This window comes from Nomascus leucogenys, chromosome 16, assembly GCF_006542625.1.
Source record: "Nomascus leucogenys isolate Asia chromosome 16, Asia_NLE_v1, whole genome shotgun sequence".
Taxonomy (NCBI): domain Eukaryota; kingdom Metazoa; phylum Chordata; class Mammalia; order Primates; family Hylobatidae; genus Nomascus; species Nomascus leucogenys.
The window spans coordinates 74,686,175-74,710,689 of NC_044396.1; the positions used below are offsets into that span (position 1 = coordinate 74,686,175).

The following is a 24,515-nucleotide window of genomic DNA, read 5'->3' on the forward strand; positions in this document are numbered from 1 at the left end:
CTTCACGTTGAATAGGTTAAGGAAAAGAAGCAAGAGGAAGGGTTGGTCTTGCTGTCTCAGGGGTGGCAGAAGCAGAAGATAATCCACATATTAGCAGACTCAGGCAGTTCAAATTCATGCTGTTCAAGGGCCAACTGTAAAGGCCAAAATATTAGGAGGGGGAAAAAAAGCAACTTACAGAAAACTCTGCAGGAAAATAAAAGCTTCAAAAGGAAACTATTATCAACATCCTCAGACAAATAGGAGAAGTTATTGTAATTTATTCAATAAAAACGATATTCTGGCAAAAGGAAAACAATTGTAAAACAAGAGAGTAATTATAAACTCAAATTTCACAGCCAGAATGAAAATTTCAGTCAAATACTTAGAAGATAAATTTAGGGAAATCTCTTAGAAAGTAGAATGAAAAATCAAAAAGATGGAAGATATGATATAAAAGATAAGAAATATAGAAAATCATTCTAGGAGTTCATCAACTGAGTAACTAAAATTTCAGAAAAACAACTTGAAAAATAGAAGAAAAAAGACACAAGAAATAATCCAAGAAATTTATCAGTACTGAAGGGCATGAGTTTCTAGACTTAAAAGGTACAGTAAATATTCAGTACAATAGACAAAAATAAACTCACACTAAGTTCCATCATCTTAAACTTTCAGAACAATAGACATAAAAGAGGGAATTTTAATACTTTTCAGAAAAAGGTAAAAATGATTGCTCAAAATACCAAAATGACTGTGGATTTCTCAACAGCCCCACTAGAAGCAAAAAGATAATGTAACAATGACTTTAGAATTCTGCAGAAAAAAAAATTATTTCTAGCCTAGAATTCTACACCTATCAAAGTTAACAATTAAATATTTGGGTGGGATACAAACATTTCAGACATAAGTCTCAAAACAATTACTTGCCGTGAGCCCAGACTGGAGATCCTTTTGTAGTTCATAAGCATGATGATTGGGTTTTCTTGTCCGTGCGTGAGACGTGCCTCCCTCAAACCTTGTTGTGACGTTGGCACATTTCCCATCTGATGTGAAAAAGGAAAAAAAAAAAAAAGGAAGCTACTAGATAATTCCAAAATTAGGAGGCAAAGCAAGAAAGAGGAAGACATGGAGTCTGGGAAATGAAAACATCAATCTAAGAAAGAGCAAAGGCAATCCCAGAGATAAAGGCAAAGGGAGATCCAAGTACAGCCATGTACTCAGCCTAGAAATAAACCAGTCCACATTGGAGCAGCTCAGTAGGGCACAGGAAAGATGATCGAAAGATGGCTTTGTTAGAATACCTGATGTGAGTGAGTGTATTGAGAGGAAATTTAAACAACCGAGGAGAAAGTTTGGAGTGAATTAGTGATAGAAAACAAAACAAAGGAAGAGAAAAAATTGGGAAAACCTGAAGATTTTGCAAGAAAATAAAAGTAAGCACATTTCAGCTGTGAAGAGTATCTATAGGGACAGGAAAATACACACACTGAATATTAACCTAAGCAAAATTATGAAATAACAGTAGTGGGATAATGGGAGCATGGGGGTCTGGGGGTTCAGGAACCTTGCATGATGGGGCATGGTAGAAGTGGTAAAAGAGGGCTAAAATAATGAGAGGCTAACAGTTAATGCTTAAAGCATTAGGCAAAAAAGAAGGAGCACTATAAGCATATACCAGTGACATGGAGGCAATACCAGAACAACCAGCTGCAAGAGCTGAATATGTTGATTCTAGGAAGCAGGAAATGATGGGTCAAGAGAAGAGTTTATTGTTTTTCACTATGCCTTCTAAAATTATTTAACCCTGAAAATCATGTATGTGTATCAAGTTAATCAAAATTAAAACTAAATTTTAAAATAATCATGCATCAATGATAAATTAAAAGGATGATTTTAATTTGGCTTCTCTTTTTTATGTGCACACATAGACATACAGTGCCATTTGGGCAATACATTTTGCAAAGCATCTAAATGCATGAAAATATTCCAGAAAAGTGTTAATGATGGCCTAGGCCAATCTGTCTTTTGTAAATAATTTCTCAGGCAAGTATACTAATTAGAGCTAAGATAGGCAAATGATACAACAACCCACCAATCAAGAGCATTTGCTGCTCATCTATTGAATACATAGCAATAAATATTCAACATTCTGTGGGGTAAACAACCAAGTGTAAGATATGGTTTCTGGCATTATGGATTTTATGATCCAATTAAAGACATGAAACATAGACTTTGTGAAGTTAAATGACAGTACAAAATGTATGAATAAGGTTTTATTTAAAAAGTAAAAGATGCTGCAAGATAATACATGACTTTTGCTAAGTCAATGCCACAAACGAAAGAAGTGTTATTGTTTAGAACAAAGAAAAGTCAGGATGCAGGGAAGGGATCTCAGAGAAAAGAGATTAGAAATAGGTCTTGAAAAAATGGGCTGGATTTGAATGAATGGAGGCATGGGGGAATTCCAAATGTGGATCCAGGAAAGGAAGATGTCGTCTTGGCACTGTGAAGAGATTACAGGTTTCAGAGCCGAGGCGTTTGAGTGACAGCCTGCTCACCAGAATGGGACAGCAATTAGCCTTTGGCCTGAGGAAAGCAACTTGTTCAGAATAAAGTATTTCTATCACCCACAGTGAGGCCAAGAATCCAGTCAGATATCCTGTTGGAATGTGTATCCGTCATTTTACGAGCTCAAAAAACCCCAGGAATGGCTTTGAATCCATGTTACAGGTCCAAGTTCCCTGAAAATAGCAATTGCCTCTTAGCAAAATCATTAATTAGGGCATTGCCTTAATTCCATTGTGAATAATAAAAATATGTGCACAGACTTCTGTACTTTGATGAAAGCATCAGGGTGTGATTTATGGGGGAAGATGCTCTCCAGGGAATATAAATATGTAAGACTTAAATACTTATAAAGTTGAAACACATTACCTCTTCAATGGCTTTCAAAACTAAAGTGATCTCAGTTCAGTCAAATAAATAGGACAGACATGTAAATTAGCAAAAGGAGTGCTCTGACATTTATGCAAGGCTTATATCCCACGATGAACAATATCTAGATCAGTGGGAAGTCGGAAGCATTCCATAAGTAGCTATCGCCAGACAAATCTAAACACTTGGTAGGCACTCAGAAAAAATCTTACTGATTTTAAGTAATTAAAGGGGATCTGGTGGGCAGATACAAAAAGACAGAAGTCACATCATGAGGCAAGGCTGCGAACGGAGTCTTTCTAGCCAGTTCCAGAAGAGCAGGTGGTTATATCCATCAGTACCCAGAAGAGGGCAGCCAAGAGCTGCTCAAATGGAACCTTCCTGGGAAGGACACCCACTTGGCACTAGCCAGGGTAAACTGTTCTCTCCCCTGCACAGAGAACAGAAACAGCCCAGAACTGATTGGTGAAGAAGTTTGGGGAGAAAAAAAGCAGGGGTGGGAAACATGGACTAAAGGTGTTCAAGACAGATGAAGAACCAGACCAAGAAGAATCATGGAGAAGCCAGAGAATGGAAAAGAAAGACAGCAGCCAGGGGTCAAAGGAACAAGGTACAGGAGTGCAGCAGCCCTGACCTTGCCACTCCCCTGCTCAAAAGAGTTCAATGACTCCCTACTGTCCATCGCACAAACTTCGTAGCCTGACATTCAGGGTCCCACTCTAATCTAACCCTAACCCACCTTAAGAATCTTGGGATTTGCTAGCTTTTGAAGCATACACTCAAGATTACAAGCAAACCGAAGTCTTTCTTGTGACTTTCTTCCTCTGTGTCTTTGTTCCTCCTGTCCCTTCACTCACTGCTCTAAACAATGAGTGGCCGCCACATGCTAGTGATGGGAGGAAGGGATACAGGATCGACCAGAAGTGCCCACCTTCAAAGCTGCCAGGAAGAGACAGTGCCATGTACTACCGTGAGGGAAGCAAGAGTGGATGAGGTGGAGAGAGAAGTGGCTAAGTCAGGCTGTCCGAAAAGGCTTCTTGGAGAAGGTGACCATCCCCCTGAAATCACCTTGCCTTTCCTCTCCACTCATCTAAACCTTCAGCGCCTGCTGAAGGACCATCTGTTGTTTTCATCTGCCTGCCTGCCTTTTCCCACTCCTGGTAAAATATTCCATCTCCTCCTTTAAGAAACTGCTCCCTACTCCATCTGCCAGGTAGGCTGATCTGATAATGTGGTTGATCATATTACCCCATCCTCTGATCCACAGAGGTTGGTTCAAGGAAGATCCTTCAAGACAGACTAATCAGATGTCTTCCCTGGAGTTTTCCTCTCCATTTTGGAATCAAAGGAATAGCTAGCTTTCTCTTTCCCCTGGATTGGAAGCTGACAAGATAGATTCCAGAGTTGCTGATGCTATGTCCCTTGCCTCATGGAGGATTCTGAGAGAATAAATTGGAACGAGATGGAGAGAATTGACACTATACAAATGCCAGAATTCAGTTGCCCTGACTTAGGGCAAGGCCTCCACTCCACTGTGAGCAGCAAAAGGCCAATTCCAGAGCTTAGCCAAAGGAGTTTGTTTTTCTTGGGTAGCAGATATTTAAAAAGCCAGTGGACAAGCTCTGCTGCTCTGGCTCCATGATGACATCAAAGACCATTTTCCTCCGCCATCCCCATCACATGACTCTCCTCATGCTCCAAGATGCTCGCTACATCTCTGGGGTTATATCCGCATTCCACACTGGAAGGGCAGAAAGCATGTGCCCATTGAGTGTATCCCTTTTAATCAGAAAATTAATATATTCCCAGAAAACCCAACCTGTATCCTTCTGCTTACATCTCAATGTTCAGCAGTGTCACATGGCCACCCCTCACTGCAAGGAAGTCCGAAGAGCTGAGTATTTTTAACTGGCATACTGAGACAACAGAGGAAATACACATTGTGTAAGTAACTGGTGGTATCTGCTACAAGTCCTAAATGTCTTTGTTTGCCTGCATAAACCCATAAATTCTCCTTTTTTGCTTAAGCTAGTTGGAGATGGGTGTTTGTAACTTTCAATCAAAAAGCTATGGCTAAGACACCTGCCAAATGCCACCACCACCATAGAGCCTCCCTGATCTCACTATATCAGAATAATCTTGATGTCTTCAACTTCCAGCAGGTCCTTTTCCCACCAGCAACCTGAGGAAGGGAAATCACAGGGACAAGGCCATCGCACCTAGGCAGCCAAACCCCATCCCAGCAGCCAAAGCAGGCAGAAGAACCCTGCCAGCAGGATTCCTGGAATCTAGCTCTCTTCTCTCTCTCACTTCACCTGTGAAGGGCCACAAAAGAGCTGTTTCAAAGCCATCAGCATCATGAACCCAGCCACTGCTATTGACCCCATACTCTGAACCCAGCAATAAACACTATCCAGGGCTTGTTGCTGGCAAGAAAGGGTGAGACAGCAACAGCCCTGATTTGCCACTAAAACACTTAAACATAATAGGATACATCTACAGGATGAAGCACTAGAAAGGAATAAAAAGAGAATGAGGAAGCTCTGGATGCATTAATGTGAAACACTTCTAAAACCGTTACTAAGAGGAAAAAAGCTAATTGCAAAATGGTGCCCATATATATATGAGATATATAGATAGGATACATACATACACATATAAAATAATCATTTGTGATAAAAGAAAGAAAAATAATATCTGCACCAATATTTGTACCTGCAGAAAATATCTCTAGAAGGATATACAATGCAAGAGACTGGTACTTTTGGCTGCCTACAGGGTGAAGAACAGGAAGGCTACAAAATAGGAGGGCAATGTTTCTCTGTACGCTCTTTAAACCTTTTGAATTTTGGACCCTAGGAGTGAACCACCTATTTGAAAAAGAATGAAAATATGTTTCTGTAAGTAAACACATTACAGTTTGTGCTGGTATGTCTGGTATGTTTTGTTTAGTTAAGGCAAAACAATAGGAAGGATGAAATTGGCAAACTGGGCTGGGAAGAGAAAAGGAAAACAGAAAAATTAGCATCCATTTAACAATAAAATAGAAATAGTGTTTTGGGTGAAGGGATGCTTTTCTTATATCTTGCTTGAAGCATTTACAGACATCAGCTCATTCATCCTGTCTTTTCTACAAGCTGTGGAAAAATTGATTCAATTCCTTCCAGCTTAGAGCTGAGGAAAGTCCTAAAGAGCTGAGTCTCCGACACCGCCCCATTTCCCCAATCCTCCAACCTGGCCAGGCCACCCCGTCCTTGCTCAGTCTGTTTCCTGTGTCTGGAATCGCTCCCCTTTCTACTGTCTCCATTCCAAGGAGCCGCTCCAACACCTACCCAGCTTCTCCATTGAAAATAGCTGTTCCATTAGACCAGGCATTGGCCTTTTCTGAAAAGAGTCAGGTGGTAAATATTTTAGGCTTTTTTTTCATGGCTGTTCTGCCTCTATCATAACCAGCCAACTCTGCTGTTGTAGCATGAAAGCAGTGATAGATAATACATAAACAAATGGGCATGGCTGTATTCCAATAAAACTTTATTTACAAAAACAAACAGGCTGTAATCCAGAACACTGACAACACCAAATGCTGGCAGGGATGTGGAGCAACAGGAACTCTCATTCATGGCTGGTTGAAATGCAACATGGTACAGCCACTTTGGAAGACAGCTTGGCGGTTTCTTACAACACTAAACATACTCTTGCCATATGATCCAGCAATTGCTGTCTTTGGTATTTACCCAAAACCATTGAAAACTTATGTCCACACAAAAACCTGCACATGGATGTTTAGAGCAGCTTTATTCATAATTGCCAACACTTGGAAGCAACCAAGATGCCCTTCAGTAGGTGAATGAATAAATAAACTGGTCTATCCAGACAATGGAATAGTATTTAGCACTAAAAACAAATGAGCTATCGAACCATGAAAAGACGTGGAGGAAACATAAATGCATATTACAAAATAAAGAAGCCCATGTGAAAAGACTACATACTGTATGATTCCAGCTACGTGACACTCAAGAAAAGGCAAAACTATGGAGACAGTAAAAAGATCAGTGGTTGCCAGGGGTTGGTGGGGAGAAAGGGATGAAGAGGCAGAGCATAGAGGATTTTTAGGGCAGTGAAACCACTCTGATGAAACTACAGTGGTGGATACACATCAGTATACATTTGTCCAAACCCACAGAATGTATATCATGAATGATCCAGAATGTAAACTATAGACTCCATGAGTGATAATGATGTGCCAATCATTTGTTTATGTTCCTCTGGGGAACATTTATTTATGTTCCTCTGGCTCCCAGGAGGGGGAGCAGCTGTTCCCTTTGTCGGCTCAAGGGGCCTCTGCATCCTGTAGGCATTCTCTGGGGTCCCTGGACCTAGGAGACTCTCCCCAGAGTACCAGTCCTCCCAGTCTCCCTGGCAAAATCAGTGCTGCCCAAACCTCCCACTCCGTGTTGCTGTGAACCTAAAACTCCTCTAAAAATAAAGTCTATTAAAAAAACAAACAAACAAACAAACATAGGTGGTGGCCCTATTTGGCCTGTGGGCCATTGTTTGCTGACCCTTCCTTTGGACTCCAGGGAAATTTGCCATTAGCGACCGTTATTCTCTGCATTACTTTATAGTAGGTGGATTTGTTGCCATTTGTTGCCCTCAGATGCAAACACTTTGAAGATAAAAACTGTCTCTTCTTATCCCATCCACTAGCCTGAATGTTGGTTGGATTAAATTGGCCTAAAGTGATGTAACCCAGCTGCCAAAGACAGAACACAGCTCATAGCTTTCTCTTTCCTGGGGCAGGTCTGTCGCATCCAAGACTAGCCCTTTCACCACTTGCCCGCCATAGGCCCTGAAAAACAGTGTCCCTGCCTGCCCGACTACCCTGGGCACCCTGTTTCCAGAAGCTTCCAGATGAGCACAGTCAGAGAGCCTTCTCTAAGTGTTTGGTAGAGGGTGTGGATTAAATAACTTTTAAAGCAAAATTCAAAAACAACAGCAATCAAAAGCACCAAATTCCAAAGCAGCATTGCTCAACCTGGCTGCCACATCTCCGTTTCTCACACATGGCCCCACTGGTTTGCAGTTTAATTGAATATTTATGCTGCTGTTAGTTTTTTGGTCCACCTACAACATTCTAATGTAGCAAACTAGCATTTATTGAGCAGCTGCTACCTGCCAGTTGCTCTGAACATTTTAAAGAGATGTCCAAGGGAGGAAGAGGGGATGTTTACTTTCCATTGCATAACTTACGGTGTGCTTTGATTTTTTACTATGTACATAATTTCAGCTTATAGAGTAAGTGACTGGAGGATTTGATATGTCATTTCTGAAAATGTATCTTTTCACATGTGAAGTCTTTCTGAAGGTGATTGCAGATTCCTAACAGAATCTAGAGAAAAATAAATAATTTTTGTTTTGTACTTAAAAATTGCCAAACTGCATTAAATAATCTTACTCTCTAAGATTCCTTTCTGTATTCATGTCATTGTACTTCCAAAGTCAAGGGCCTCTGTGTTCTGAGACTTGGAAGTTCAAAAAAGATGCAGCTTTTCCTCAGCCCTTTGTCCACCCGCCTCCACCCTGGAACAGGCTGCCTTCAGCCCTGCTATGATCACTTGCAGCCCGGCAGGACTGTTGTTCCTCTGGCTCCCAGGAGGGGGAGCAGCTGTTCCCCTTGTCCGCTCAAGGGCCTCCACACCCTGCAGGCATTCTCTGGGGTCCCTGGACCTAGGAGACTCTCCCCAGAGTACGAATCCTCCCAGTCTCCCTGGCAAAATCAGTGCTGCCCAAACTTCCCCGTGCTGCTGAAAACGCAGAGCCGTGAAAGCCCACTGAAGACTGTGCTGGAAGCTAGCCCAGCCTTCACCATGACTGCGACCGGCCTTCAATCCCTAAAACTTTGAGGAAAATAAGTGAGACGTGTATTTTGAGACACCAAAACAATGAGCGAAGCTGCCCCCACCCCTGAGGGCCATTGGGCTTTCTCCCCTGATGATATGTGTCCCGTCAAAATCTCATGTTGAGATGTAAATCCCCAGTGTTGGAGGTGGGAGCTGGTGGAAGGTGAATGGATGACGGCGGGTGGATCCCTCAAGGCTTGGTGCTGTCCTTGCACCAAGGACAATAATGAGTGAGTTCTCAATAAGATCTGGTTGTTTGAGGGTGTGGCACTCCCCCCAACACACACTGTCTCTTGCTCCCGCTCCTGCCATGTGAGACGCCTGCTCCCCCTTTGCCTTCCACCCTGATTGAAAGCTTCCCAAGGCCTCCCAGAAGCCAAGCAGATGCAGGCACCATGCTTCCTAAACAGCCTGCAGAACGGTGAGCCAATTAAACCTCTTTCCTTTATAAATTACCCAGTCTTGTATGGGCATGGTGGCTCACGCCTCTAATCCTAGCACTTTGGGAGGCCGAGGCAGGTAGATCACTTGATGTCAGGAGTTCGAGACCAGCCTGACCATCATGGCAAAACCCAGTCTCTATTAAAAATACAAAAATTAGCTTGGCGCAGTGGTGCACATCTGTAATTCCAGCTACTCCAGAGGCTGAGGCACAAGGATCATTTGAACCCGGGAGGCAGAGGTTGCAGTGAGCCAAGATCACGCCACTGAACTCCAGCCTAGGTGACAGAGCAAGACTCTGTCTCAAAAACAAACAAACAAAAAAACAAACAAACAAAAAACCCTGGTCTCAGGTATTTCTTTATAGTGGTGCAAGAACAGCCTAACACACCTGATTCAGTCACGTTCTGCCAGAGCTCCCTCCGCACCTTCTTGAGCCTGTGTTTGACCCTCAAGAAGTGACCAGTGTGACTGAGGAACTGCCTTTTTAAATTTTTACTTTAATTAATGTAAATGTAAATTTTTAAATAGACAAGTCAGTTATTGAAAAAACTTTATGTTTAGAACAATGCAGAGAGTGGCTCTATTGTTTCAATTGTAAATTTTATGAAATTGAAATGCAGATCAAATATTTTCTATGAAAATTTAGAGTTCAGATTGAGATGTGCCATAAGTATAAAATACATACCAGATTTTGAACACTCAATATCAAAAAATGCAAAGTATCTCATTCATAATTATTTATATTGATTACATGCAGAAATGATGTTTTAGATATCTTAGGTTAAATAGAATATGTTATTAAACTCAATTTCACCTGTGTCTTTTTTCTTTGTTTAATGTGGCTACTAGAAAGTTTTTAATTAATGTATAGTTTACATTACATTTCTATTGGACGGCACTGTGCTGGGCCATTTCCCAGTTGTCCTTTGCATTGGGAAATGGGCCAGAAATTTTGCTGCTCCTGGCAGGCTGCCCTCCTAGAATGAACAGGATGGTATCCTCCACAGAAACTGCTCAGCTTTCTGAGGCTCGGGATATGAAAGGAGAGAGAAAGGAGGCGCATTGGCAGGAAGAGCTGGGCCTGACTTCCTTGGAAAAGCCAGCCCTGGTGCCAGTGCCCCACCCACCCTGGGATCCCTGTGGGCCCACAATGGGCCCTCTCTTGGTAATCCAGGGATGATAAACACATGGTGCAGGCTCTCCAGGGACACGTGGCTCACAGAGGGATACATGCAGAGGCAGGATGTGCAGAAGCATCTATTATAATTTACCCAAGAAGGCCAGGAGTTCTCCGAAGTTGAGGTGGCACTGAACAAGGTTGGCAGGGATTCAGACCTCTCTCCAGCTGGCCTCTGTAGTGGCTCTGCAGAGTCTAGTGGTGACTGAATCTACTGCTAAGCCAGATGCATAAACTTGGGCATCAGAACCCCTCTCTGAGCCTTGGTTTCCACCCATAAAATGAGAGAGTTTACAGCCTCTACTTTAAAATGCGATAACTCAACACAACTGCCTTTTTCTCTACATAGCATTGGCAGAGTCGTGGGGCTCCGATCAGGCCCAAGGCCAGGCCTTTATTTTTCTCCTAGAGAGCTCACTCAGGAGTTCATTTCCATACCCCATGCCCAAGGCCAGGTCTCCTTGAAACACAGCCAAAAGCTCATTAAATGTACACAGAAGGGAGGGCCACTGGGACGGGAGGGCCTGCTCTGCTCAGCATGACCAGCGCCGGGTGTGTAGCTTTCTGTGACCCTTCTCCTCCGGCTGCATTTTCCCCATCTCTGGGGAGCACCTCCGTTCCAGAAGGCTCTGAGTTGGAAATGCACAGGACGAATTTGGGCACATGTCCTCAGTCACAAATGCCAACAGAATTGGAATATCCAGCAAAGTGCTTTCCAGCCTCCTGGTGCCCAGAGACCTGGGAAGCCAGTGATTGGAGAGTCCAGGAGAGGAGATAGAAAGAGCTGTGCAGTGGAAATCCAGAAACCCAGCTCTAACCCTGACTCAGCCAACCGCTAACTCAGTGCTGTGGACAAAAGAATAATATCAACGTGCTCATGTGCATGTGTGTGCATGTGTGTGCATGTGTGTGTGTGCGTATGCATGTGTGCGTGTGTGCGTGGGTACATGTGTGTGCGTGCGTGCATGTGTGTGCATGTGTGTGTGCGTGTGCACATGCGTGTGTGTGCGTGTGTGTGTGCGTGTATGTGTGTGTCCCCATGTGCCAGGCCCAGAGAGGAAATATCACTGTGAGTAAATAAAGAAGCCCTTGTCCTTCTGAGGCTTCCACTCAATTATAAGACAAGATGCACAAAAGGAGTGTAAAGTGCAATGGCAAAAAGTAGATGACAACTTTACCTCCAACTACAGGGACTGGGACTGATTTCCTGGCAAGGAGGCATTTGGGAGAACAAACAAGTGCAAAGTGCCCAGGAGGAGAGGCCAAGGAGGTTTAAAGGTGTCCTCTCAGAATACCAAGTTTAGTTGACATCTACCTCCTCTCAGCAACTTTCTACAGCAGTGAGTTGACTCCTCCCTATTCTCTGAGACATAAAGCTCGTTCCAAACGGTTCAAGGCTTGACTGTTCATACTTATTGTTATTGCATTTATATTACCATCAAGAGCATTTGTGATGGTCTGCTACCAGGGTGCTTAGTGCATGCCTTATCTAATAGCACAGTCAGGGAACATGTCCAATGCTTTCTCTTTTTCCCTGCCAGCCTGCCATACAATCTCTGGGTTGGAAGGAACCCTGGAAATCATGCTATCCAGTTCCCCATCTTCTCTTTCCCGGAGGCCTCTGCAAGACTGACAGGCATATCGCCTGCCTCTTCATTCTGTGTTTGTGCAAAACAGGGTGTTAAAACAGGTTCTGTTTTAGTATCAGCCAAGGCTCCAAGACACCAAGAGTGACTGCACCCCATTTCTAAGGGAAGGTGAAAGACCACAAAGACTTACATAGGAGGTAGTCAGAAACAGGTTTTAGGACCCCAATCTATCCACGACCCGAACTTCAAGGATTTTGGAGGCCGAGCGCGGTGACTTATGCATGTAATCCCAGCACTTTGGGAGGCCGAGGCAGGCGGATCATGAGGTCAGGAGATCGAGACCATCCTGGCTAACATGGTGAAACCCCGTCTCTACTAAAAAAAATACAAAAAAATTAGCCGGGCGTGGTGGCGGACGTCTGTCGTCCCAGCTACTCGGGAGGGTGAGGCAGGAGAATAGCGTGAACCCGGGAGGCGGAGCTTGAAGTGAGCCGAGATTGCGCCACTGCACTCCAGCCTGGGCGACAGAGCAAGACTCCGTCTCAAAAAAAAAAAAAAAAAAAAAAAGAATTTGGAGCTGGGCTGGGATTAGACAAGGATTTGGGGAGAGAGCTGCCAATCCTTACACTCCCCAACCTCCTGAGGAGAGGCTGTTTCTTCCCACCTCAAGCCTAGGTGAAGGGGCTTCCATGAGACCTCCTGGAAGGCTTGCAGCATGTTCCCTGGACCATGGGAGACTCCATAGATTGATGTCTGGCTCACTCTGAGAAATCTAAAGGGCGAGAGATGGCGGCAGGCCAGTTGCGCTGAAGGTGGAGTGGGACGAGGTGATTGTGTTGAGGGAGACTTGCTTTTCCCGAGTTTGTCAGGGCAAAGCAAGTGTGAGTTTCCCATGGAGCAGGACTGGCCTGGGAGGTGTGGCGCCAGATGCTAGGGGGTGAGGGAGAAGCAGTGGAGGAACGGTCAGAAGAGATGCATGCTCCCAGTCAAGCAAAAGGCAGATAAGAGGCGGTTGCTGCAAATTGCCCATGAAGGAACCCATGAGGTGAGTCATCTGTCAACCCCAGATGGCTGGAACACCACCAGCGGAGTGAGTCTCTTCCCTCCCGCTTCCCTCCTCTCTTCCCCTCTTGCCCTGGCCAATCCTGGAGAAGCCAAGGGGTGGGGGGAGTATGGAGGGAAAATGGAAGCACCAGGTGAAGCAGATAGAGGCGCACAGCCCCACAACCCCTTCTCACTGCAGGCACCAGCCTGATGCAGCAAAGCTGGGAGAGGGAGGAAATTTTCATTTGCAGTGTCGATGGGAGGATTTGGATCCTTATCCTGGAATGGGCATATGAATTACCAATGGAGACTGGGTTTTTGTGGAAGAAGTAACTGGATCATGTTTTCTTAGATAAGAGTGACAAAAGACGTCGTAGAACTTGCCCCACTTTTATCAAGGAGCAGAATAAATACGGCAGAACAAGCTTGACAAGACAGTGGAAGACCAAAAATACGATTCATTTCTGTTGCATCCTACAAGTCCCTGCTTGTTCAATATGATGGTGTAATATATACACAATTTCCAAAATTGGGATCATATGTTACACGGTATTCGAATCTTTTTTTTTTCTCAAAGAATAATATATCATGAAGTTTTTCCCTTGGAAGAAAATATTCATCTACAAGTCGAACATACCACCATCTGGACATGCTGTAATTTATTTGCCCAATATCGTATTCAACGTTTGCTCTTGCAAATCACACTAAAGTCAAATATCCTATGCATAACTCTTTGTTTGATTTGACATATTTGATTCCTTCCTAAGGATAAATTCCAAGAAGTGGAATTGCTAGACTAATGGGTAGAAACCCTTTTAAGGCTTTTTATCTCTATCATCAAAGAGGTGCAGGATCTCGAAACACGTTTTCACTAAGTAGGACTGAGTTGTCCAGAAAAGGCCTGAAGAGGCTGGATACGTCCCGCAGTCTGTGTAGCCCCACTCGGGTAGGCAGGGAAGTACGACAGTGACTATCGAGGTTATTCCACAGCTATGTGAGGGGAGCAAGAATCGCAGCTGAACAAGCCCACACTGTTTTTGCTACTATAAGACACACATACAGAATTCAAGTGATATTCACAAGAGTAACACTTGTGTCGATGCATCTTTTCCTGACTCACTCAAGGGGTTAATTTCTGGGGGAGGCAGTATGGAGTATGGTCCTGGAGTCAGGAGCTCCTGGAGTCAGGCAGCTTGGCCTTAGCTCCACCATGGACTAAACGTGTTACTGGAGCAAGTTACTTCTCTCGGTCCTGAGCTTCCTCATTCATAAGCCTTCCAAATTCAATTAATCCCTGAAAATGCTTAACCAAGTGCCTGGAATTCATTACATGCTCAATAAGTGGTGTCATTAGTTGTCATTTTCTGGTCTTATCAGAAGAACTGACGCCGGATCAGCTAAATCTGTGGTTCTCAGCTGGGAGTGATTTCGCCACACGGGGTATATTTGGCAATGTCTGGAGACATTTTTGATTGTCACAGCATAGGAGGGAGGAGGTGCCACTGGTATCTAGTGGGTGGAGGCTGGGGACACTTCTTAACTTCCATGCACCAGACAGACCCCCACAGCAGAATGTCAGTAGTGCTGAGTTTGAGAGTCCCTGAGCTAAACCATCCCTGGTGCTCACCTGAGTGCCAGCTGTCACATGCACATGAGCACTGCATTTCTCTTTTGTGCAATGACATTTCTGTATGGCATTTCCCTCCCACTATCTCTGAGGTCACCTGGTATACCGAACAGGCAGGACTGGCCACATCCCCTGTCTAGCACTCACAGTATGAGAGAATAGAGAGGAATCTAGTTACCAGGGGCATTCACAGGCTTCTGCTACAATGATGCTGTATATCAGTTACAAATCTCTGAGGCACACAAAATAAGCATTTATTTGTTGCTCATAGCTTTAAGAGATGGTTTGGACAGTTTGGCTTCAAGTGATGGGTCAAGTTCAGATCTACCCCATCTTCATGTTCAGAATGCGTCTCATTCTGGAACCCAGGCTGAAAAAGGCCCCAAGACTGTGGGTCCTTCCCATGGTGAAAGTCCCAGAAGGGCAAGAAGAAACAGCAGTGCCTCCTGAGGCTCAGAACTGGCACAGTCCCTTCAGCCATGTTCCATTAGCCACAACCTATCTGTGGCCCCTGTTACCTACAGGATAACATGCACATGCCTTAGGCTGCACTCAATCCTTTATTAAAATCAGGTAGACTATAAATACATACGCTCTTTTTTCTTTTTGTCTTCAGCAGAACATAAAAAGCAGGACAAAAAAGCCTCATTGTTCATCTCTGCCAAGTTCTGGCCAGTGATCGATAAGCAGAGATATTGTATGGAACATGCTGAATGGCATTGTCTCAGGGACAGGACAGGTCTTCTTCCATTTCTCCTTCCTGCTGCCTGGGATCCAGATGTAGTGGCAGGAATTTTAGCAGCCATTTTGGACCTTGAGGATGGAAAGTACATATGGCAGAGCAGAAAGCATAAGGCTCTTGGATCTCTGATAATGCATGGAGCTGCCTTAGCAGCCCTGTACTTACTACCCCTCTCCAAAATATTTTATATGTGACAACAGACTCTTGTATGTTTAAGGCTTTGGAGTTGAACCTCTCATTTATAAACAAACTTGATTTTAAAACATACCTCAAGGATTCCCTGAGTTCACTGGCTGAACACACCTTCATTTCAGTGTGTTATACATTCACTTCCTATCAGCAATGCTGATGTTCCCTACCCAGCCTAAAAGGACCGAATAAAAAACCTCTCACATCCAGGTCAGTCTTTGCATTATGGCTGCCAGTCTCTTTCTTCTGAAAACTTGGGGGGTGGGGGAGGGAGAGATAAAGTTTTACCACCAAAGAAGTCACTAACGAAGTGCCAGGAAATTTTTATACATTCAGTAACCAATCACCAGTAACAGGTGAATTCTAGCATTTTTCTTCTGGGCAATATTAATATTTTGCATTTTGAAACTGAAGTCCTTGAGCACAGCTGTTATCCTCCACTGCCTCTGGAAACTCCTCTCTGGTTCACACAGAAGGCTACCCTTTACCTCCCACTCCCTCCCCAAAACTTAGCGCTCACAGCCATCCTTTGTCCATTTCTGTCTGTTTGATATATGCCAGTTCCTCTGGCTGCTGTCCAACTGCAGGGCTTCTGAGCTTAGCGTGAAAAGCCCCCAAATGATCCTGCCCCACCCTCTCTACCAGAGTCCATGCATCAAGTCCTTTAATCACTTACTCTAATTCCCCTTATCTACACCTGCCTCACACTAATCCAGTATCTCAGTGGAACAATGAGGCTTCCAAATAGAGGTAATTTCTTCCACTGCCCATTCTCTGCATGGCCAGTGAACTGAGAGAGTCATAAAACAGGGCAGAGATCACAGAGTGCCTCCGGGGCAGTGGTTTCCAGAGTGTTTTTCTTTTAAACCTGGAACTCTTTGTTCACATGAAATCATAGATAAAGCCAAATATGCAAAGCGGTTAAAGACAGAGCCTTCCAAATGGAAGGGAGATGGTGGGAGCAAGTTGGAGGGGACCCAGCCCCACTGCCGCCCCTCAGCAGTTTTGAAGGGAACCCGGAGAAACCCAAGTCTCTGAGTGGATGAATGCTCTTCCTTCTTCCCTCTGCTGTAAACGCTCCTCCCCCAGGGGTTTGCTCTGATCATTTCCTCGTTCCAATCAAGTCTCTAGACATGTCACCTTCCCTGGCCACTTATCTAAAGTAGCCCCCACTCCACATCACTCTCTATTCTTGCAGGCTGCATTAGTCTTGTGTCAGCTTGAGAATGGAATAAGAAATGTAAACTTTGCTGGGTGCGGTGGCTCACACCTGTAATCTCAGCACTTTAAGAAGCCAAGGCGGGCAGATCACCTGACATCAGGAGTTCGAGACCAGCCTGGTCAACATGGTGAAACCCTGTCTCTATTAAAAACACAAAAAATTAGCCAGGCATGGTGGCGGGTGCCTGTAGTCCCAGCTACTTGGGAGGCTGTGGCAAGAGAATCTCTTGAACCCAGGAGGCAGAGGCTTCAGTGAACTGAGATCATGACACTGCACTCCAGCCTGGGTGGCAGAGTGAAACTCCATCTCAAAAAAAAAAATATGTAAACTTTTATTAGAGTTTCTCATATGTGAGAAAACGAAGGGAGTGAACTGGGACTGGTTGGGAGAGCTGCCAAACTGCAGTGAAGATCTGCCCCTAAGTGAAGGAGAGAGGGAAGGAAAGGAGGGTGGGAGAGAGGAAGGATTTCAGACTAGAATACACTTCTACAAAAATTCCAGCAAGGCCTTCAGAGAGTACTCAAGCCAAAGTTTCCCATCAAGAAATCCCAAGTCTGCCTCAGTGTCCTTGCCACACTGGGACATTGAGGGGAACCAGTCCCAGTGCAAACACAGTGGTGCATTCCCAAATGCAGCTGCCGAGGTTCTCAGTTGCTTTCATGCTCTGCAGCATGAGATCCCAGAGGCTCGTTCTCGCAGCCACCACAATTTTCCTTCATATTGCTTTCACTATCTGACATTATATTTAGTATTTATTTATTATTGTCCCCAAGCTAAAATGTAAACTCTATGCTGACAGGGGTGTGCCTAACTTGTTCCCTACGGTATCCTCAGCTCCTAGAACAATATCTGGCAAATAAAAAGCAAATATCTGTTGGATGAATGGGCAGGTAGAGGGATGTTTAATGGGCTGCAAAGGAGTTATAACACGAAGAAAATAGTGTAAAGATCTCAGAGTTGTATTGTTCATCAAAAAGGAAAATGACAGCATCTTTTCATCTTGGGAAACATCTTGGAGAAAGAACAGACTGCAGTTGAGAGGGCTTCAGGAACGCTGCTGCCCGGGGGAAGAGACAGGATTCACAAAAGTGAGGGCAATTCGGCCAAGAGCTTGAGTATATCAGGTAGTTCGTTGGTCAGGGTTGCAATTCATCCAGGCTGAGAGACTAAAATTTACTTTCCTGAAGCTAAAGGGAAGCCAGTGGCCATGAAAAACTGAAAATACAATCTAATCTCCTCCTCTTTAGAAAACAGAGAGACAGAGACAGAGAGAGACTGGCCTTCTTTTGTGTGTGATCATTAGTGATCTAGGTATGATGCTATCCCCATAACATCCTTCACCCCGCCCCCCCCGCACAAACTCTCCACCCTGAGAGCACCTGTTCTTTCAAACGCTGAGATCTAGATCATGTGAGGGTCTGATTCTACTACCTAAATTTCAGAGTCAGAAGATCTAAGAAGACTCAGACTTATGTTAACAATGTGTAGAAATGTGAAAGAGGAATGTCTTCTCTGTGAGTCCATATTGGAACCTCAAGTGATTTTTTCCCCTTTATTAAGAACAAAAGAGGTCAGGCACAGTGACTCATGCCTGTAATCCCAGCATTTGGGGAGGCCAAGGTGGGAGAATGGCTTGAAGCTAGGAATTTGAGACCAGCCTGAGCAACATAGTGAAACCCACCCCACATCTCCAAAAAAAGTTTTTTTTTAATTAGCTGGGTGTGGTGGTGCACACCTGTAGTCCCAGCTACTCTGGAGGCTGAGGTGGGAGGACTGCTTGAGCCAGGAGGTGAAGGCTGCAGTGGGCCATGTTAGCACCACTGCACTCTACTCTGGATGACAGAGCAAGACCCTGTCTCAAAAAAAAAAAGAACAAAACAGCCCAAATGCCATATAAGAATGTCTGCTCTTAGTTTACAGCGCTTTCCAAAATACAAAGACTTCCTTTGGTATGAAAAATTCAACAAATTTGTGTAACAAACCATAAAATTAAATGTATATACTTGAAGGACTGGGACTGCCAAATGGAGTCTTCAAAATGGCTTTGCCTTTTTGATTTGCTGCACCAGTTTTAGCCAAAGCTGGCTCAGTTCTCTAAATATCCCAATAAAATTAGAATCTCATAGACCTCCAAAAGGCTAATGGTGACCTCCAACTTTTAATAAAAGAGCTGAGGACCAAGGGAAGACCAAGGGGTTTGATGGATTCAAGATCATAAAAGCAGCATTAACTGTCTGCCCACTGACCCAGGGGAGGAGGTCAGAAAAGGGGCTGCAAGGATCACACCAAGAAAGGAGACAGGCCCAGCATGGATGAGGGGGACTGTAAGCACCTCATCATCCCTTCCCTTCTCTAACCAATGCACCACACTTTGACATACACGCTGGGCTTGGTAGTAAGCTTTCACATAAAGAAAAGTCTGAGTAAACAATTTGAGTAGCACTAGTCGATTCCACTGAGATGATGTAACACTTGTATCAGATTCTTCATTCCCATAAATCCTGGGGTGTTAGTCATGTAACATTCCCTGACATATTTTCCACTCACCAACACTCAGGGGCTATCACCAAAATGGGACAGATGTTATCTGGCACTCACCCTTTACTGGAGCTCTTAGTGGAAAAATTATGCAAAAAAAAAGTATTTCTGTGAACATTTACTGACTTCTGACTCTATGCTAGACCAGAGATTATAAGATCATCTATCCCCACAAATAACTTACAGAATAATGGAAGAGAAAGTGCACAGGCAATGTGAACATTGCTGAATGCTGAATCATTTAGAATGTGTTTGCCTGCAAGTAAGAGAATACCGCCCCCTCTCCCCACCCACACACACACACACAAAATGTGACTTAGGCATCGGGGGTTATTACTATATCTCACATAACCAAAAATCTGGGGGAGAATGTTCCCAGGTTGGTTTGGCAGTTCAGGAATGGCAGGGATCCAGTGCACCACCTCTATGATCCTCTTGGCTTTCCCCTCATAGCTTCAAGGTGGCTGCTGTAGCTCCAACCATCACATCCTCACAAAACTACATCTAATGGCAGACATGAAAAAGATCACTCCTTTGTAGTCATGGAGGAAACTTCCCCAAGAATTCCTTGGCAGATTTCCCATCTTATCTCTTTGAGAAGAATTAAATCACATCCCCAGACTTTAGCTATAAGGCAGGTTGGGAAAGAGAATATCAGGTGTTTTCAGCTTTGGTTGAGAGAGGCAAATTCTGCCAGCAAGTAAGCAGGAGGAAGAATGGTTGTAGGTGAGTAATCAACGTGGTCTGCCATGTATGTCAGGGGCAATGACAGAGAGGCATAAAGCAGGCCATGAGAGCATGGAGGAGGGTCACCTGTCTCATCAAGAGGAGGCTTCCTGGAGCTGGTGACACCTGAGATGAATATTAAAGAACAGATAGGATTTAGTGAGATGAAGATCATGATAGAAAGGATGGAGTGGGCCAAGGTCCCAGGTAAGGGCCCAACATGAGCAAAAGCATAGGACTGTAAAAGAACACGATGTGGGCACCAACTTAGTGTCACTACAGCATCTAATGACAGGAAATGAATATTGTGAAGTGTCAGAGGCCTGGTCACAAAGGCCTCCGGGGCTGTCTGCAGGAGCTTAAACTTGCAACATAAGCCAAAGCTTGCAAACTTGGAGGCTGGAGGCCAAATCCAACCTCCAGACATGTTCTGATTGGCAGGCACTTGGGGTTTGCATTCTGAGTATGAATGACTGGAGGCAGGGCATACTCCAGGACTGAACACTGGATCTCCCCCTTTCTATTATCTTACACCTGGACTGTTTCCCTCAGTTATGCCATCAGCCTGCTCCCTCAAGGCTTTTGAGTTCATGCTCCTGAATAGGCTCCAGAGAGCCATTGAAAGGTCTTACACAGAGCAATGGCACTACCTGTTCTGTATCTCATATCATTCCTTCTGGCAGCATCGAGTTGGAGTTACGAGATTGGAAATAGGAAGACTGAGTAGAGGTATCTTTTTCAGGACTGTTGGTTGCAAGTATCAGAAACCTTACTCAAACCTGCTTAAATTATTTAAAAAGATATGTTAGTTCCATATCTTTAGAGTCCAGGAAAGTTTAAGCCTCAAATATGGCTAGATCCAGGGGTAACATGATGACAGTGTGTCTCTCCATCCTGCTTTCCCATGTTTTGACTTTATTCTCAGCCAGGCTCTCTGCTAATGGAGAACATGGTCCCTGGCAGCCCCAGACTACTGTGACCCTAAAAGTCAACTGTTGCCAAGAAAGAAGAATGTCTTTCCTGATAATTCTGACAAAAGTCCCAGGTTAAATGAGATGGCATGTGGAAGAATAAATAAATTAATAAATAAACAAACAAAAGTCTCATGGAAGACTTTGATTGGCCTAGCTAGGTCATGTGACCATTCATAAGCTAAAACACAATGCTCATATAAGGAGAATGTATGGAACAGGACAATCACCAGAGGATGGAACTCCAAGGATGTGAAAGGCTGAACAAAGGAAGAGAAATCTACGAAGAAAGGGTGGTCAGAGAATTAGGAATAGAATCAGAATCAAATGAGATCCCAGACACGAGGAAAGAAATATTTAACACAAGTAGGCAACTCTTTCAAATTCAACTAAAGTATATTTCTTAAGTTTTTTATAAAAAACTGTGATGTATTGGATTGGTAAAATGTTAGAATTACTTTTGGTGGAGTTGTGGGGACTTGGGGCAGGTTGAGGAGTTGGCAATGGATTGAGGCATGCATAGAAAAAGTAGAAACAAAATTGTAGATGACCTAAGAAATTTGATTGAAAGAAACAGAAATAGAGAGGTTATAGAGAAAGAAACAGGATCAAGGTAAGATATTTTTGGCTGTAAACTGTTTGAATTAGCAGGTGGGAAGGAAGCCTGAAAATAAAGAAAAGGGAGTTGCTTTTTAATTTTTTTATTATTTATTTAATTTTTTAGAGACAGGGTCTTGCTCTGTCACCCAGGCTGGAGTGCAGCGATGCAATCAAAGCTGACTACAGCCCCAACCTCCCAGGCTCAAGCGATCCTCCACCTCAGCCTCTAGAGCAGCTGGGACCACAGGTGTGCACTACCACACCCAGCTAATTTTTTATTTTTAAGAGATGAGGTCTCACTATGTTGCCCAAGCTGGTCTCAAATTCCTGGGCTCAGGTGATCCTTCTGCCTCAACCTCCCAAAGTGCTGGGACTACAGGCATGAGCCACCACACTTGGTCAACTATTTGAAAAGAAAGATTGAATTACAAATAAATACTAGAAGCATCAAGTCAAGATATATGGCAGCTGAAAATTTCTGAGGATTGCCTAAATTCCCATTTATGATGTCTTTCACCTTTATGGTGATGGAAGAAATAGGAAGCCCTGCCAGCATCTGCTACAGCTGTTCATTCATTCGTTCTTTGATTCACTCAACAAATGATTATCAAGCCACCACCTGGCCAGGCACCAGTCCAGGTGTTAGTGATCCAGCAGTGAACGGAATTGACAAAAACCTGCTTCCATTGGTAATAAATGCCCCCTGACACCTGATTCCTGGCTCGCCCACCTTCCTACAGACCTGATCCATGCACTTGGCTTCCAGCTCTTTCTGGGCCCTACAGGCAGATGTACCCAGGATACCAGGTGCCATCTCTGGCAGCTGAAAGTTTGGTTCTCTGGATTGTTCCAAACTTCATTGCTTTTGCAAGCTGCTTACTCATCACCCGACAAAGGGTGAATAGTGAATACAGTCACATCTTTCTATGCTCACCATCTTTTTTCCCTTTCTTTTAGAACATAGAGGAGGATAGAAAATAACAAAATTTTCCCCACCTGAAGCTGCCAGTAGAATTCCCAAAATAATATTAACTTCTCTAGATGACTCACCTAAAAATCTCTCCACACTTCTCTTGTGCTGCTGAGAAAACAACCAAAAGTAGCTATTATTCTGGAATGTAGGTGAAGATCAAAAGTGGACATCAAACTTGCCAGAAGCAGAGAGCAGGAAGACTTGAAAATAGAGATTCTGGACTCAGACTACCCAGGTTCCAATCCTGGTGTCCTCACTTACCAGCTTTCGACACTGAAAAGGAGACACAGATGGAAATCCACCCTGCCCAAGAAGCAGCTTCCCACCAGAAAATGGTAATAAGAGTAATAATAGCAGGTGCATCAAAGAGCTGTGAAAATGAGATGCAGTCATTCATTAAAGTGCTCAGCAAGGGGACCACATGGGCGGAGGGCTGAGGTGAGGGTGCATTGCCATGTGAAAGTTGGGGACTACAGCCAGAATGCCAAAGGATAAATCCAGTGTTCACTAAATAATACTGATAAATTTTCTTACCTAATACACTCTCCTTCTGACCCACTCAGCCTGAACATAGAGAGGCAGGAAGGTAAGATTTCCCTGTCCACTTCAGAAACTGAGGTTAGTACAATTAGTTCTTCATTCTTCATATCTGAGGCCAATTGGCTTCAAGAAAATCTATCTTTCTCTTAAAAACAACTCAGTGTAACCATTAGGTCAAAATTACAGCTAAAGATTGAGTTTCTGCAAAATGTCAAATAAAATGTCTTACCATTTGTGACAAACAGCTGTTGCCTTCTTCTCCACGATGGGATCAAAGGATCTTATTACCTTAAAGGAAAATGACTAAAGCAGAATTATTTTCCTTTTAATCTTTTTTCCCCTCCATGGAAATTTATATAAGATGGAGCTATAATCCATTCCTTTCCGTGTGTCAGAAAATCTCCACTCTTGCGGTCTCCATGGCAGCAACTCCCAACCTGAGGCAGAGGCTGTTTCACCCCACAGAGTGCATTGAACTTTTATCTGGTGAATGCAGTCAATGTAGACAAGCACATTGGATGACTCAAATTTGGAGTTATTTCTGATTTTGAATTCCATGCGTGTTTTGGCTCCCTGTGTTGGTCAACGGCGCCAGATGAATTCAAGTCTGCCTGTTACTTTACGTTGTGGTGAAATGGCCTGATAAGCCCCCTGGCGTTTTGAATGCTGGCTCTCGCTCTACACCGATGATGATGCATTTTCCAGGTTTCTAAGGGGGTGATGCAACTGACTCACTTTCTGGGTCAGTGGGGACTTGCCCCTCAATCTGTTCTGGCAGCAGTGGGCCACTCTTTCTCAGCTTATCTTTTTGTGATGTCCTGAAACACACTCACCTGTGGCCACTGAAAAGCGTTAAGCCCATGGTGGGTGAGCTATTGTGAAGCTGAATTAGCACACCCAAATGGGATTTAAACCCGTGATCTGCCCTCGTGAGCAGGAACCAGTGGAGTGACCGTGTCCGACGCTCTCAAGCCTAGGTCAGGCTTTTCTGAAATGGCCATTTAAAGCCTCCATTTGTTTCATGCTGTGAAAGACTCTGTTTAGAGGGTGAAAAGACAACCTGCAGACTGGGAGAAAATATTTGCAAGCCACATATCTGACAAATGTTTTGCATCTTCTAGAATATATAAAGAACTCTCAAAACTCAACAGTAAAAAAAAAAATCCAATTTAAAAAATGCTGAAAGACATGAACTGATAGTTCACCAAAAAGGATAGGCAGATGGCAAATAAGCAAGAAAAGTTGTTCAATATCATTAGTCATTAGGAAACTGCAAATTAAAACCACAAAAATATATGCCTACGCACCACTTAGAAT

The 24,515-nt window shown here is 43.9% G+C and overlaps 1 long non-coding RNA gene and 1 other non-coding gene across 2 annotated transcripts; one reads left to right on the forward strand and one right to left on the reverse strand.

The window, feature by feature from the left end:
* Positions 1-17: 17 nt before the first annotated feature.
* Positions 18-23,653, reverse strand: LOC105739992. The gene is made up of 4 exons (XR_001115999.1): positions 23,428-23,653; positions 22,920-23,028; positions 906-1,025; positions 18-134 (listed from the first exon to the last, which is right to left on the reverse strand). It is a non-coding gene; the product is annotated as an uncharacterized LOC105739992 (long non-coding RNA).
* LOC115830740 lies at positions 928-1,031 on the forward strand. Its single transcript, XR_004026291.1, has one exon. It is a non-coding gene; the product is annotated as a small nucleolar RNA U13 (small nucleolar RNA).
* Positions 23,654-24,515: the final 862 nt, after the last annotated feature.